Source organism: Gnatocerus cornutus, chromosome 3, assembly GCF_029298725.1.
Source record: "Gnatocerus cornutus isolate USDA-ARS CGAHR chromosome 3, icGnaCorn1.1, whole genome shotgun sequence".
NCBI lineage: Eukaryota > Metazoa > Arthropoda > Insecta > Coleoptera > Tenebrionidae > Gnatocerus > Gnatocerus cornutus.
Window position 1 is genome coordinate 18,881,958 of NC_142235.1, and position 15,701 is coordinate 18,897,658.

General features: G+C 36.4%; 1 protein-coding gene across 1 annotated transcript in view; it reads left to right on the forward strand.

Annotated features, from left to right (window-relative positions):
- Nucleotides 1-201: 201 nt before the first annotated feature.
- The window catches only part of LOC148177777 (uncharacterized), a 41,369-nt gene continuing 25,869 nt past the window's right edge, over nucleotides 202-15,701 (forward strand). Inside the window, exon 1 of the mRNA XM_088032884.1 lies at nucleotides 202-391. The gene's annotated coding sequence lies outside the window, so the exon portion shown is untranslated. The remainder of the gene's footprint in view (nucleotides 392-15,701) is intronic.

Here is a 15,701-nt window from a genome sequence, read left to right on the forward strand (position 1 = left end):
ACAGAACGCATCAGTCTGCCGAGTGAGATCGTGGAGTGCTGTGAGCAGTGTTTTCGTGCGAGGAAATTCGCCGCCGTCGCCGTCACCAGCGTTCTGCCGCCTCCACGCCGCCTCTCCGCCGTCCCCTGACGGTCCTCGTGGAGTTTATGAAGGAAAAAGCTCGAAAAAGCGGCGAAATGTGTGCGTGTAGAGGTTATGTTCGTCGATAAAGTCGAAAATTGCTCGCGCCGGCCGACGATTGCTTTTGTTTTCTCGTTATTACTTAACGTGGACGATTCAAAGTTATCGAGTGTGTTGTGGAAATGTCCAGTGACAGTTCAGTGAAACAAGTGAAAAGAGTGCGTTTTGTGGGATTATGAGACGAATTTAACGGCGAGACGGAAAAGTTGCGGTGAGTTTTTGCGCTTTTCCGCACTTTCCAACGTGCCGTTTGGCTAGAAACAGCCGAACGTGCGCTTACGTCACGACGAAATCGCCGCTCTGCCTCATTACACCCTTTTTAATTATTTATTTATTGTCCATCGATTCACCGCCACTTTCACGCGGAAAAACAACCCCTTTAGGTTGGTACCACGCATTTTGACAGGTGGGGCCGATAACATGTGACATGGCGTGCAATAAACAATTGTTCTCAAGACACTGTGGGCCCCTAATGGCACCCTCATGGCGATATCCGTTTAGGGCGAAGGGACGGGGGGGCGAGTGGACCGGATGTCGGCTTCGGCGGTTTATTTCGACTTTGTCTGCGAAATTTTCCTGGAAAATCCCGAGGGATTGACTAGAGTGCCATGGTCCGCAGGTACCAACTTGACAACAATGCGCAATAAAATTTGACGTTCGAGTCATGCCGGTTGCGTCTTTATTAAAGGGCGGTTGTAAACCATCACAGGAATTTTTACGGCCGGTTTGCGTTATTTCCGAACCGAGGCGTTCGTATTTTTAGGTTAGTTTCGCGCTTGACAATCCAATTTCGCTATATAGGCTGGTCCGAAACCAACCACAATTGTCAAAGTGGGATTAGGCTGGGCACGCGCCCCAGGAATCCCGTGGGGCCAACATAACCTCACCTGTTTTGACATTTGACAATTTCGTCGTGGTCACGTGACGTTGCAACTGTCAATCGAACGAACTTATGTCTCGAGCAATGACTCTTAATCCTTGAGTAATTAATTCTTTCTGAATTAGTGTTAACGACGGCATTTTGACATTTGGTACTTTTTCAAAATTTGACATTTTAAATGACAGTTCTGTAGCCTGATTTACATTAACAAAATTTTCCTTGTCTCAGTTTTTTATGATTAGCAAGGGTACGTGGAACCGAGACGTCCTTATTTTTAGGTTAGATTTGCGCTTGACAATCCAATTTCGCTTTTTAGGGTGGTCCGAAACCAACCACAACTGTCAAAGTGGGATTAGATTGGCCACGCGCCCCTGGAATCCCGTGGGACCAACATGACCTCACTTATTTTGACATTTGACAATTTTATTATGGTCACGTGACGTCGCAACTGTCAAGTGAACGAACTTACGTGGAACCGAGACGTTCGTAGTTTTAGGTTAGTTTCGCGCTTGACAATTCATTTCGTTATATAGGTGGTCCGAAACCAACAACAATTGTCAAAGTGGGATTAGATTGGTCACGCGCCGAGGCCAACATAACCCCACTTATTTTGACATTTGACAGTTTCATTGTGGTCACGTGACGTCGCAACTGTCAACTGAACGAACTTATGTACGTTTTATAACCTCTATCATTATTGTTACGAAAATCTGTGGTCGTAAATGTCAAATCTACCTGAAGGTGATGGGTCAGGTGGACGCAGACCACGCCTCCGTTGTTGGAGGTAAAGTTTTATATGCACTAAAACTGGCGACTTGGTCGTAATTTTAGAAGTTGCGGTCAGTATAATATACACGGGGCTATTATAAGCGCGCCTTCATCAAGTTGGCAATGATCGTACAGTTTTATTGACTTCACCCCATACTGACTTGATATACCATGAGACATCTAAAAAGTATCATATCTTACCATGATATATTACCTTAGTTAAACAACGGTAAAGTTTCTTGCATCTTTAATGTAATTACGTATTGTTTCCTTCATTTATTCGCAAACAGGTGTTCACCGGTTAAGTATAATTGCATTGAGGTCTGAGTATTGCCATTGATAGCTGTATCGATAGAAAGGGTCCAAGAGTCCGTGCTCATAATGTGGCACAATCTTAAGTCATGCGTGGACACCTTTCCCAAGAATCGAAAGATCTTCTCTGGAGGAAAGGTGCAAAGTTAAGGAAAATCGGGTGGCCTATAACTTTTGAACATGTCGTCTGTTTCCGAACTGTGAAATTAAATTTCTGTCCTACAAGTAGATAAAGAAAAGCGGATTTTCGGTTGACTATATTCAGTGGGGATGAAAATAAACGTCATGTATATGTCAAAAATTAAAGTATTTTATTGGTTTTAGGTCAGAAATGTTCACTAAACAATTGCAGATGATGATATTTATGTCTTCGCAAATCTGCATTAAATAGCGAAAAAGTGAGGTTAAATTTTCTATACGTCAAAAATAGACTTATACATGTTTTAGGTCTACCGTTGTGACGTAAATGAGCTAATAGTGATAAAGGTAAATACATTAATCTGACCCTCGCTAATCCGAGGTTCGGACGTGTTTTGGTGCCAATTCATTCGGATTAGCGAGGTTGTACTGTACAGTAGAACCTCTCTAATTCGCCTTCAGTTATACCGAGTCTTCGGGTAATCCGAATCTTTCTTGGATTCGGGGCGGAAACATTTTCGTACGACTCCTACAGTGGCATTTTCCACACGGTTGAATGACTTCGAAAGTTGATAATTTGGAACATCTATTTTCTAAAGTAAAAATCACTAGTGTGACGCACAGACCTGTCAAAATTGACAGATATTTTGAAATACAAATGTAACTATTGAATTTTTTTCAAATATCTAGACGATTCAGTGCAAAACGACATGCATAATGGTAAAAATGAATTGGTTAGGTCGTTTTTGACAAGACTTATGGTTTCTTCCTGATGATGGATGGTCGTAGGAAAAATAGTGTACACAACTCGTCGGAAAGTGTCTTTCTTGTACTTGTGTAATATGTGCACTCGGCTGGCGCCTCGTGCATCTACATTCACACTCGTGCGAAATTGGTCATTTTCCGCACTTGTTATGTAAATATCTATTTCGTGGAATCTCTAGATCGAGTGACACGTGCAGCCCAAAATTTCTCAAAAATTGAAACAAAAATTCCCATTTAAAAAGTCGCGTTTTTTCTATTTTCATTAAGAGAAGAGTTTTAGTAAAGTCTTTTTGATTTCGAGATAAAATTACATAAAAATGTCAATAATTTTGCTTGTGCGCTACTGAATTTAATAGTTAACAAAACCGAGTTGCTGGTTGCTTAGTCAAGTCGTTTCAGATGCTTTTTTTGCCAGTAGTGTAGATTGTACGTGGTTAGTTTTACCTTGTCAGTTTCTTATGAAAAATTTGGTTTTTCATACTTCATACTTCTTCTAGAATAGCGGAGAACTGTTTTGTACATGCATTTCAAAATCACCATGTAAGTATAATGTTATGATCACATATATTATAACGTTATATTTAATTTCCTTTGATTTTTTTAATGTTGTGTATAACTTTTAAAATAATATAATAATATTATATACATAATAGTATAATATACTTTTAATCATGAAAAACACGTGGATTATTGTAATTTCCGGTTAATCCGACTTTTTGGCTATTCAGCCCTACCGGATAAACCGCAAGAGAGAAGATTTTACTGGTCTTCGTTCTCTAAATTCTCTCGATCTTTCGGCTCTCGGGCACTAATGACGCTTGTGTCAGAAAACTGTTTTTTTTTCGGTGGTACATAAGTACATTTTATAATTAGACTTTCCACAGGGAGCTCAAAATCTGCCCACAATAATCCCCAAACAAATTAAAACAAAAATGGGAATACATATAGGCAACTCCCATAGTCCTGTAGGAACAGCTCCTCGTTTCACCTTTGGGATCTGCATCCAAATTTAATAACATCTTCAATAGTCGAATTCATCTGAGCGTTTCAAGTTGCCTTGCGGCATTGAAACCGGAAGTTGCCAAAATTTTTGACACTTCTCCAGTGGTAATTGCACCCAATTTCCTGTTCTTTCCGTTGCTGCATATATCGCATTCTTGATGTGCCTGTCCGATAGGCCATTAAGTTGAGAAACATGCTCAAAATTTAAATCAGTGTTTAATGTTTTCGGAATTTTCATGTAGCGCCAGTGAGGTGATTTATTGCGGCAGCGTGATATCAAATTTCGTTGAATTCGAGGATGGGCATTGATAAAACACACGGCATCCAAGCAGGCGAAGGAACTATCGGTTGATATATCAAATTAATATCAATGTTTATCAAAATATCAATTATCAATGGTGGGGAGTAGCAACTTTGATATATCAATATCGAGGAAGTGAAATTGGCGCGGAGTAATATCGAGCACCCTGTAGTCCGGTATTATTCTTACGTTCCAGAGGGTAGTTGCAAGGGGGATGCTCTGGATTTTTTGTCTTCCAAGGGGAGCGAAGACCATTGTTATTGTTCCCAGATTATCAAAATCACTACTTCTGTGTTAGCTACCTTCCAACGTCCACTGGTGATATGATTGACGCAGAAAGTCGTTGAAGTTTGAAATTGACTTGAGCAGTCCATTACTTCATTAAATCGAGTAGTTAACATCAGATGCTACAACGCAGGGTCGGTTATAGGGGTTCTTCCGCTGGGGGGCACTAAATCTAGTTTAGTTCGCGATTACCATATCTTTCAGTTTGTTGTCTTCATACAGATTCGGACCACCTTCCGTGCTACTGTGAGGCCGGAACAAACACCAATATTGATTAGCATTAAAGATAAAGCTAACAGTATAACTATCTAACTGAAATGTCTACAGGGAAGGGTATTAGCCGCACTCCAACACAATCATCATCTGCATTATTTAGCGACTTGGCTAAGCTATATGTGGTCCGAATTCTTTGCGCTCCCACTCATCTCAAACTTAATTACCTTTCCTTCCAGCAATTTAACTAATTAAACTAATGAGAGCAGCACACGTTTACACCCATCGCATTTTGGTGTTACGAGTCATTTGACGATTCATGTTTATTATAATATGAATTGCTACAGACGGAGTTACTGTCGTTTAACGTAGAAAGAAGGCTGTGACGAGCGTAGGGGTAATCTAGCAATGCTGTAATTTCACGGTTTTACATATAGGCACGTTTATATCGCAGATGAATAATGGCGGAGATAACAGAGAGAAACTTTGTAGTGTTGGGTTTCAGAAAAATTTGAATTTCGCGCCAAGGCGCCGCCCTTGATTGCCCGGAAATTCGTTTATTCTAATTCAAGTTTTGCGAAGAGAAATTTCACTGCTTTTAATAAACTGCGTGCCAAAATTTAAGGATCGCTGGAGGAGGAAAATCGTTTAGAATGCAATGTGCAGGTGCATCGTCGTGTAAAAACTGAATTTCTTTCATTTTATCCCAGCTAAAATAAAAATCCTTGGACTTCTTTTAAATACCACTTTACATATGGAAAACATTAGAACGCTTTACACGACTTTTTAATTTGGATGTAAAACCGAAAAATTTGAATTTCGCGCCAAAGCGCCACCCTTGATTTCGCCTTTGCCCTTTTAATTCGTCTTTATCCTCATTTCCTTACAACTTCGAAGAAACTTTTCTGGAGACTTATCGATCATATTGTCCTGTGAACACAGTTGACTTGCTGGGGCAGTAGTAGTCATTTCCATCAAACTGCCTTAAATTCAAGCCCTGAAGCGCTGGGTGCTTCCATTTTACAAGAGACAATACAACGGACGGGGGAGATTCACTTTTATTTTTATATCAGGGGTGGAGTTTATTTTGTTCCATCTCTTCAATTATCGGGGTGTCCGATGATTCCGTCTCCGAATAAAAAGTTTTTATCTACGAACCGACATCTGTCGTGGCGAGATAAGCGGAAAGTGCGATAAAGTTGCTAAAGATAGCTCCGATGACATTTGCATCTTTTATAAGGATAATTATGGTGGTGGATAAATTTGCGTGCCGAATGAAACTTGTCAGGTGAGGCATAAAACACTTGTAAACGTCAACGTGAAGGTAAATATAGCGGAAGGAGAGACATGCAAAGTTGTCTTTCGCGATATCACTTTGTAATTTGGTAGAGTTAATACACGACTTAAAAAAAAAACTTCCCTAAATTTCATAGACGTAACACTAAAATTACCAAAATTACGAATTTTATTGGTGAATTTCGAAAATTTGTACTTTGTCTTCAAAATAAAAATTTCTAAAAGTTGTGTCTTTTGCGCTATCACTTTGTAATTTGGTAGAGTTAATACACGACTCAATAATAGTAACTTCCCTAAATTTTATAACCGTAGCACTAAAGTTACCAAAATTACGAATTTTATTGGTGGATTTCGAAAATTTTTGCTCCGTCTTCAAAATGAATATTCCTAAAATTTGTGTCTTTAGCGCCACAATTTTACAATTTGGTAGAGTTAATACACGGCTCAAAAATTGTAACTTCCCTAAATTTCATTGCCCTAGCACTAAAATTACCAAAATTACGAATTTTATTGGTGAATTTCAAAAATTTGTACTTTGTCTTCAAAATAAAAATTTCTAAAAGTTGTGTCTTTTGCGATATCACTTCGTAATTTGGTAGAGTTATTACACGTCTCAAAAATAGTAACTTCCCCAAATTTTATAACCGTAGCACTAAAGTTACCAAAATTACGAATTTCATTGGTGGCTTTCGAAAATTTTTGCTCCGTCTTCAAAATGAAAATTCCTAAGATTTGTGTCTTTAGCGCTACAATTTTACAATTTGGTAGAATTAATACACAGCTCAAAAATATTAACTTCCCCAATTTTTATAACCGTAACACTAAAATTACCAAAATTACGAATTTTATTGGTGAATTTCAAAAAATTTTGCTTCGTCTTTAAAATGAAAATTTCTAAAAGTTGTGTTTTTGCGCTATCCCTTTGTAATTTGGTAGAGTTAATACACGACTCAAAAATAGTAACTTCCCCAATTTTTATAACCGTAGCACTAAAATTACCAAAATTACGAATTTTATTGGTGGATTTCGAAAATTTTTGCTCCGTCTCCAAAAAGAAAATTCCTAAAGTTTGTGTCTTTTGCTCTACAACTTTACAATTTGGTAGAGTTAATACACGACTCAAAAGTAGTAACTTCCCCAATTTTTATAGCCACAGCACTAAAATTCCCAAAATTACGAATTTTATTGGTGGATTTCGAAAATTTTTGCTCCGTCTTCAAAATGAAAATTTCTAAAATTTGTGTCTTTAGCGTTACAATTTTACAATTTGGTAGAGTTAATACACGGCTTAAAAATTGTAACTTCCATAAATTTCATTGCCGTAGCACTAAAATTACCAAAATTATGAATTTTATTGGTGAATTTCAAAAATTTGTACTTTGTCTTCAAAATAAAAATTTCTAAAAGTTGTGTCTTTTGCGCTATCACTAAGCAATTTGATAGAGTTATTGCACGACTCAAAAATAGTAACTTCCCCAAATTTTATAACCGTAGCACTAAAGTTACGAAAATTACGAATTTTGTTGGTGAATTTCAAAAATTTGTACTTTGTCTTCAAAATAAAAATTTCTAAAAGTTGTGTCTTTTGCGATATCACTTCGTAATTTGGTAGAGTTATTACACGTCTCAAAAATAGTAACTTCCCCAAATTTTATAACCGTAGCACTAAAGTTACCAAAATTACGAATTTCATTGGTGGCTTTCGAAAATTTTTGCTCCGTCTTCAAAATGAAAATTCCTAAAATTTGTGTCTTTAGCGCTACAATTTTACAATTTGGTAGAGTTAATACACAACTCAAAAATAGTAACTTCCCCAATTTTTATAACCGTAACACTAAAATTACCAAAATTACGAATTTTATTGGTGAATTTCAAAAAATTTTGCTTCGTCTTTAAAATGAAAATTTCTAAAAGTTGTGTCTTTTGCGCTATCACTTTGTAATTTGGTAGAGTTAATACACGACTCAAAAATAGTAACTTCCCCAAATTTCATAACCGTAGCACTAAAGTTACCAAAATTACGAATTTTATTGGTGGATTTCGAAATTTTTTTCTCCGTCTTCAAAATGAAAATTCCTAAAATTTGTGTCTTTAGTGCTACAATTTTCCAATTTGGTAGAGTTAATACACGACTTAAAAATTGTAACTTCCCTAATTTTTATAACCGTAGCACTAAAATTACCAAAATTACGAATTTTATTGGTGGATTTCGAAAATTTTTGCTCCGTCGCCAAAAAGAAAATTCCTAAAGTTTGTGTCTTTTGCTCTACAACTTTACAATTTGGTAGAGTTAATACACGACTCAAAAGTAGTAACTTCCCCAATTTTTATAGCCACAGCACTAAAATTCCCAAAATTACGAATTTTATTGGTGGATTTCGAAAATTTTTGCTTCGTCTTCAAAATGAAAATTCTTAAAATTTGTGTCTTTAGCGTTACAATTTTACAATTTGGTAGAGTTAATACACGGCTTAAAAATTGTAACTTCCCTAAATTTCATTGCCGTAGCACTAAAATTACCAAAATTACGAATTTTATTGGTGAATTTCAAAAATTTTCGCCTCGTTTTTAAAATAAAAATTTCTAAAAGTTGTGTCTGTTGCGCTATCACTTTGTAATTTGGTAGAGTTAATACACGACTCAAAAATAGTAACTTCCCCAAATTTCATAACCGTAGCACTAAAATTACCAAAATTACGAATTTTATTGGTGGATTTCGAAAATGTTTACTTTATTTTCAAAATGAAAATTTCTAAAAGTGGTCTTTTGCGCTCTCACGTTGTAATTTGTTAGAGTTAATTAATATATGACTCAAAAATTGTAATTTTCGTAAATTTTATAGCCGTGGCACGTATATTTAATAAATTAAAACTATGCAATCAATTTTAATAAAAATAATTCATCTCAATCAAAAACTTTTATAAATTCAAGATCAAACGCGGCAACTGTCTCTCTCAATTTTTGCGCTCTTGATACACAGATAACTATTTAAAAATATCTTTGAATCCTTACCTGATCAACAGCTTTTAAAGAACAAAGAAAACACGCATTTTGTGTAGAAAACTTGACTTTTTAAACAATTTTCAGTAAAACGGTAGATAGAGTGAGCTGTATGGAAATTGAATTAGAGAAGGTCCAAAGGTAGACTCGCGAGGGACCCGCGATTTTTTCGGACACACTGTATCTAAAAAACAATCGTTCTTTAAAGAGTGGCGAGTTGTTTCGTTTCCAGGTCCGTATTTGCGCAAAGCTAATAGGGCCCTCGTTCTTTCCGCCATTTTATTCCTTCAGCACCTGTCAATTTACCGCGATATTTCAATGGGGTCTGTATATTCTGCCGCAGTTCTGTGTTTAATGGTCTATAAATAACTTCCAAGACTTACTGAAATGCGCATTTTTCGGCACGGTTATTTGCCTGTTTCGATCGAGCAGAGAAATACGGCGACGAGGGAAAAGTATCTTCTAATTGTATTGACCAATTTTCTGCGAAACGAGTGTTTCCGGTACCTTAGATATGTCTTAATCTCTTTCAAGAAGCCCCAAGGTATCAGAATGATTTGTGTCGGCCATGGGGGTAAATCCTGCATTACTGTCAATACGACATGAAATGAGTGGGGTTCGTCTGCACGGTATTCAGGTAGCCGTCAAGACCTCTTTGATTAGAAAAGTCGGTGGAAAACGAATGGTGGACCCGGAAAGTCGTTTTTATCTGCCGCTTCCCCGTGTTTTATGGACTGTTTACTTAGTTGAAACAATGTGATTGTCATAGCCATGTTATTGATATTGATAACAATAAAGTGATTGGCGCGACAATCAGAGACGGGACGAAATGCTGACAATTGAATTGACAGAGGAGTTTTTAATTTCGTTGGATTTCTTGGAATTGTATTCGTTATTTTATGGCGTTGTTTGCATTCTTTAGGTTATTTGGTTTCATTTGTGTTGTATTTTGGAAGTCTATAAATTCTTTGAATTTGTCAAATTCCTCGAATCGTGTATACCTAATAGATTGTTCGGGTTTTGTTAAGTGTTTGTATAGTTTGAGCATGCATCGGTTGATATCTCGCTTATTTTTTGAGCAAACTTGAGTGATTGGTACTCATTTTACGCAGAATTTCACGAAGAATCCAAAAAGTTATGTTATGAGCGATCAAAGTTTTGGATTTTAAATTTTGAGTTGGAAAATTTTCAAAGCTCAATGTCTCCGAAACTAAAATAGATTTTGAGAAACGGTTTTCACCATCGTTTTTTTCGGGTCATTCTACTTTTGAAACAGCCCTCAAAAATGGAAAATTCGATGGTCGATTTTTTGGGCAAAAACATTTTGCGACTCAATCGATGAAAAATTTTCAATTTTTTGTTTTTTGGCCAAAATTCGTAAACTATATGTCCGATCGTTCTCAAATTTGGCCAGTTGATAGATTTCGAGCTGCTCTTTCGACTGATACATAACTCAAAGGTCGTGTTCACCTCGAAAAAATTATTGAAAATTACTCCAAAAAGACCTCTTCAAAACAGTTCTTGGTCAATGTCTCTTTTATTTTTGAAGCAACCTCAATTTATTTGTGCTCATTTTACGCAGAAAGTTTCGCTGAATCCAAAACCGGGAGAATTTTTAATTGTCGTCACATAATAACTCAGTTATGACCGTTTGAATTTTTGAGTTGTCGCCAGAGGGCCAAATTTTTGAAGGTTGGAAACAATTCGTGTTCATTATCTGGGAAACTATTGCAGATATTAAGATGCGGTTTGCGCCATCGTTCTTCTCGTGATTTTTTACGTAAGAAATAGTTCTTAGATTTTTGAAAAGTCGAAATTTACAAATTTTTGCGAAAATTTATGACTAAAACTATGCCAGACTTCTGATATCGATATCTCGCTTATTTTTTGGAGTAAACTCAAGTTATTATACATCAGTGTATGCAGAATTTTCCATAGATTCCAAATGTGGGATTTAAATTCAGATCTGACAACAGATAATTGAGTTACGGCCGATCAAAGTTTCGGAAAGTTGATTTTCATTTTTCCTCATTTTTCCTAATTTTTAAAGTTAAATATCTCGGAAACTATCAGAGATATTGAGATGCGGTTTGCGCCATTCTTTTTCTCAGCTCATTTTACATTAGAAAAAGTGATCAAAAGCCCAAAATTCGATAGTCGGTTTTTCGCGAAAAAAAATTCCGACTAAAACGATGAAAATTTTTCAATTTTTTTTTTTTTGACCATAACTGGTAAACTATTTGTCCGATCGATTTCAAATTGGGCCACTAGATAGATTTTGAGCTCCTCTTTCGACTGATGTATAAATCAGAGCTTTTAAACGTCGTTTTCATTTTGAAAACTTTGATTGAAAATCACCCGAAAATGACGTTTTCAAAACAGTTGATGGCCAATGCCTCGTTTATTTATTAAGCAAGCTCAACAAATTTGGGTCTCATTTTACGCAGAATGTCACGCTGAATCCAAAAACATGAGAATTTTCAATTTTAGTCAACAAATAGCTGAGTTATGGCCGTTTGAAATTTTGGGTTGTCGCCAGAGGGCCAAATTTTTGAAGGTTCAAAACAATTCGTGCTCGATGTCTTGGAAACTATTCCAGATATTGAGATGCGGTTTGCGCCATCGTTTTTCTCGCGATTTTTTACATAAGAAATAGTTCTTTGATTTTTCAAAAGTCGAAATTTGCAAATTTTCGCAAAAATTCATGACTAAAACTATGCCAAATTTCTGATATCGATATCTCGCTTATTTTTTAGAGTAAACTTAAGTTATTATACATCAGCGTACGCAGAATTTTACGCAGATTCCAAATCTGGGATTTAAATTTAGATCCGCCAAGAAATAACTGAGTTATGGCCGATCAAAATTTCGGAAAGTTGGTTTTCATTTTTCTTCATTTTTCGTAATTTTTAAAGTTAAATATCTCGGAAACTATTTGAGATATTGAGATGCGGTTTGCGCCATTCTTTTTCTCGGCTCATTTTACGTTAGAAAATGTTCTCAAAAGCCCAAAATTCGATAGTCGTTTTTTCGCGAAAAAAAAATCCGACTCAAACGATGAAAATTTTTCATTTTTTTTTATTTTTGGCCAAAGCTTGTAAAGTATTTGTCCGATGCATCTCAAATTTGGCCACTAGATAGATTTTGAGCTCCTCTTTTGACTGATGTATAATTCAAAGCTTTTAAACGTCGTTTTTATTTTGAAAACTTTAATTGAAAATCACCCTAAAATGACGTTTTCAAAACAGTTTTTGGCCAATGCCTCGTTTATTTATTAAGCAAGTTCAACAAATTTGGGTCTCATTTAACGCAGAATGTCACGCTGAATCCAAAAACATGAGAATTTTTAATTTTCGTCAACAAATAACTGAGTTATGGCCGTTTGAATTTTTGTGTTGTCGCCAGAGGGCCAAATTTTTAAAGGTTCGAAACAATCTGTGCTCAAAATGTCGGATACTACGACAGATATTAAGAAACGGTTTTCGCCATCGTTTTTCTCGCGATTTTTTAGCTAAGAAATCGTTCTTAGATTTTCCGAAAGTCAAAAATTCGATTTTTTTGGCAAAATGCACGACTAAAACCATGCCAAACTTCTGAGGTCGATATCTCATTAATTTTTGGGGTATTTTTACGTTATTTGGGCTCATTTTACGCAGAATTTCGCGCATATTTCAGATCCGGGTTCAAAATCCACGTACGTCAACAAACAACTGAGTTATGTCCGTTTAAAGTTTCAGCTAGTCGATTCTAAAAAACCCACAAAACGCCGCGTTTTCGCCTAGCAAATACGAGGAACGGGGTGTGGCGTGCAACTCGAAAACGTAACGGAGAAAGGAAAAGTTCTTATCCTCGTTTCACCGTAATTTACGAGCGGAACGCCATCTGGACCGTCCTGAATATCCACAACCAGACACAATCGCATATTTCGTACAAAAGATGGTCACGTGATGACACGCACTCGTTTTCTCTCGTACGAACTAATTGATTGACACCGAAATTGTGCACCGAGTGACTCATCTACTCGTTGAAGGGGGCGAAGGGGATGCGCGCATGTAGAGGGTGGTCGCGAAGTGTACAACCTTATTTTTTCACATATTACGCGAGTAAAAGTGACGTTTCGGTTTTTTTATACTTGACAGACGGCCAACGCCAACTTGGTTCATTTGAATCCTCAATATACAGGAGGTGCGTAAAACCGGTTGAAAAGAACAAATGTCAGGTAGCGCACGATGGGAACGCGGTTAATATCGGTTCCAGGACATAAAATGAGTGTTTATATGTACACCAGCCGGCCGGTAAATAAGCAGTAACGCTATCCGTACGGTAATGTGGTCAAACCACAGTGTAATACAGTAGCGTCTCTTAAAGGTGTCGGAAAAACCTTGAATTTAGTTACTTTTCGTCCCTCGTTGGGAAAATAACGTCATAATCGTCGATAATGGATGTTGGGTTCACATCTTGATGGTTTTATCGATTCCTTTTTATTAATAGACTGAATTTTATATCTGAATTAGAGAGTAAAAAGCAGCTAACTCCCACATTGAAAAAATGAAAATTTGGAATTCAAACTATCTAAGATCGATTTCGAAGGTAAAAAATTACGAGATAAACGATTCCTAAAATGGTTGTGCTATAATTTCGGAAATATCGAGCAAAATCATTTTCGAACCTTCAAAATTTTGGCCCTCTGGCAACAACCCAAATTTTAGAACGCCTCCAACTCAGTTATTTGTTGACGTACGAGAAAAATATCTATATTTTTGGATTCAGCGCGAAATTCTGCGTAATATGAGCCCATATAACTCAAATTTTCTTAACAAATAAACGAGATATCGACCGAAATAGATTTTGAGAGGGTGTTTTTAAAGGTGATTTTTAAGACGCTGTTTTGGAGCGAAAACTGCGATTAGTATTATTGAATTATATATCGATCGAAAGAGGAGCTCGAGATCTATCAACTGGCCAAATCTCAGATCGATAGGGCAAGTAGTCAACGAGAGACGATCAAAAAACGAAAAATTGAAAATTTTTCATCGATTGAGTTGCAAAATTTTTTTGCCGAAAAAATCGACCATCAAATTTTCGACTTCTAAAGGCGGATTCTAACGTAAAATGACCCCAGAAAACTATGGTGAAAATTGTGTCTCAAGATCTTTTGTAGTTTAGGAGATATTGAGCTTTGAAAATTCTCAAAATTTAATATCCGAAATTTGAAAAAACTCAAAATTTAACATCCGATACTTTGATCGCTCATTACTCGGTTATTTGTGGACCAATCTTAACGAGTCTTACCTTTTTGGATTCTACGTGAAATTCTGCGTAAAATGAGCACCAATACTTTAAGTTTGCTCCGTAAATAATAAATAAGCGAGATATCGACTGAATTAGAATTAGAAACCGAAAGCTTCAAAATTTGCGACAACCCGAAGTTATTTGTAGATGTACATAAAAAATTCGACCAGTTTTGGATCCAACGCGAAGTGTCGGAAAAACCTTGGATTTGGTTACTGTAAGATTACTGTCGCTTTTCGGTCCTCGTTGGGAAAATAACGTCATAATCGTCGATAATGCATGTGGGGTTCACATCTTCATGGTTTTATCGATTCCTTTTTATAATAGATTGAATTTTAAGAGTCTAAATTAGAGACTAAAAATGAAAATTTTGAATTTAAACTATCCAAGATTGATTTCTAAGGTAAAAAATTGCGAGATGAACGATTCCTAAAATGGTTGTGTAATATTTGCCATAATTTCGGAAAAATCGAGCAAAATCGTTTTTGAACCTTCAAAATTTTGGCCCTTTGGCGACAACCCAAAAGTTTGAACGCCTCTGACTCAGTTATTTGTTGACATGCGAAGATAACGATATTTTTGGATTTAGCGCGAAATTCTGCGTAAAATGTGCTCATATAGCTCAAATTTTCTTAACAAATAAACGAGATATCGACTGAAATAGATTTTCAGAAGGTGTTTTTAGGGTGATTTTCAAGACGCCGTTTCGGGGCGAAAACTACGTTTAGTCCTATTGAATTATACATCGATCGAAAGAGCAGCTCGAGATCTATCAACTGGCCAAATCTCAGATCGATAGGACAAGTAGTTTACGAGGGGCGATCTAAAAACGAAAAATTGAAAAATTTTCATCGATTGAGTCGCAAAATTTGTTTGTCCAAAAAATCGCCCATCGAATTTTCGACTTTTGAGGGCGGATTCTCACGTAAAATGGCCTTAGAAAAACTATGGTGAAAATTGTTTCTCAAAATTTTTCGTAGTTTAGGAGATATTGAGCTTTGAAAATTCTCAAAATTTAATATCCGAAATTTGAAAAAACTCAAAATTCAATATCCGAAACTTTGATCGCTCATAACTCAGTTATTTGTTGGCCGATCTTAACGAGTTTTACCTTTTTGGATTCTACATGAAATTCTGCGTAAACTGAGCACAATACTTAAGTTTGCTTCAAAACTTGCGACAACTAGAAAATTTAATCGCCTCTAATCCAGTTATTTGTTGACCAGTTTTGGATCCAGCGAGAAGTGTCGGAAAAACCTTGAATTTGGT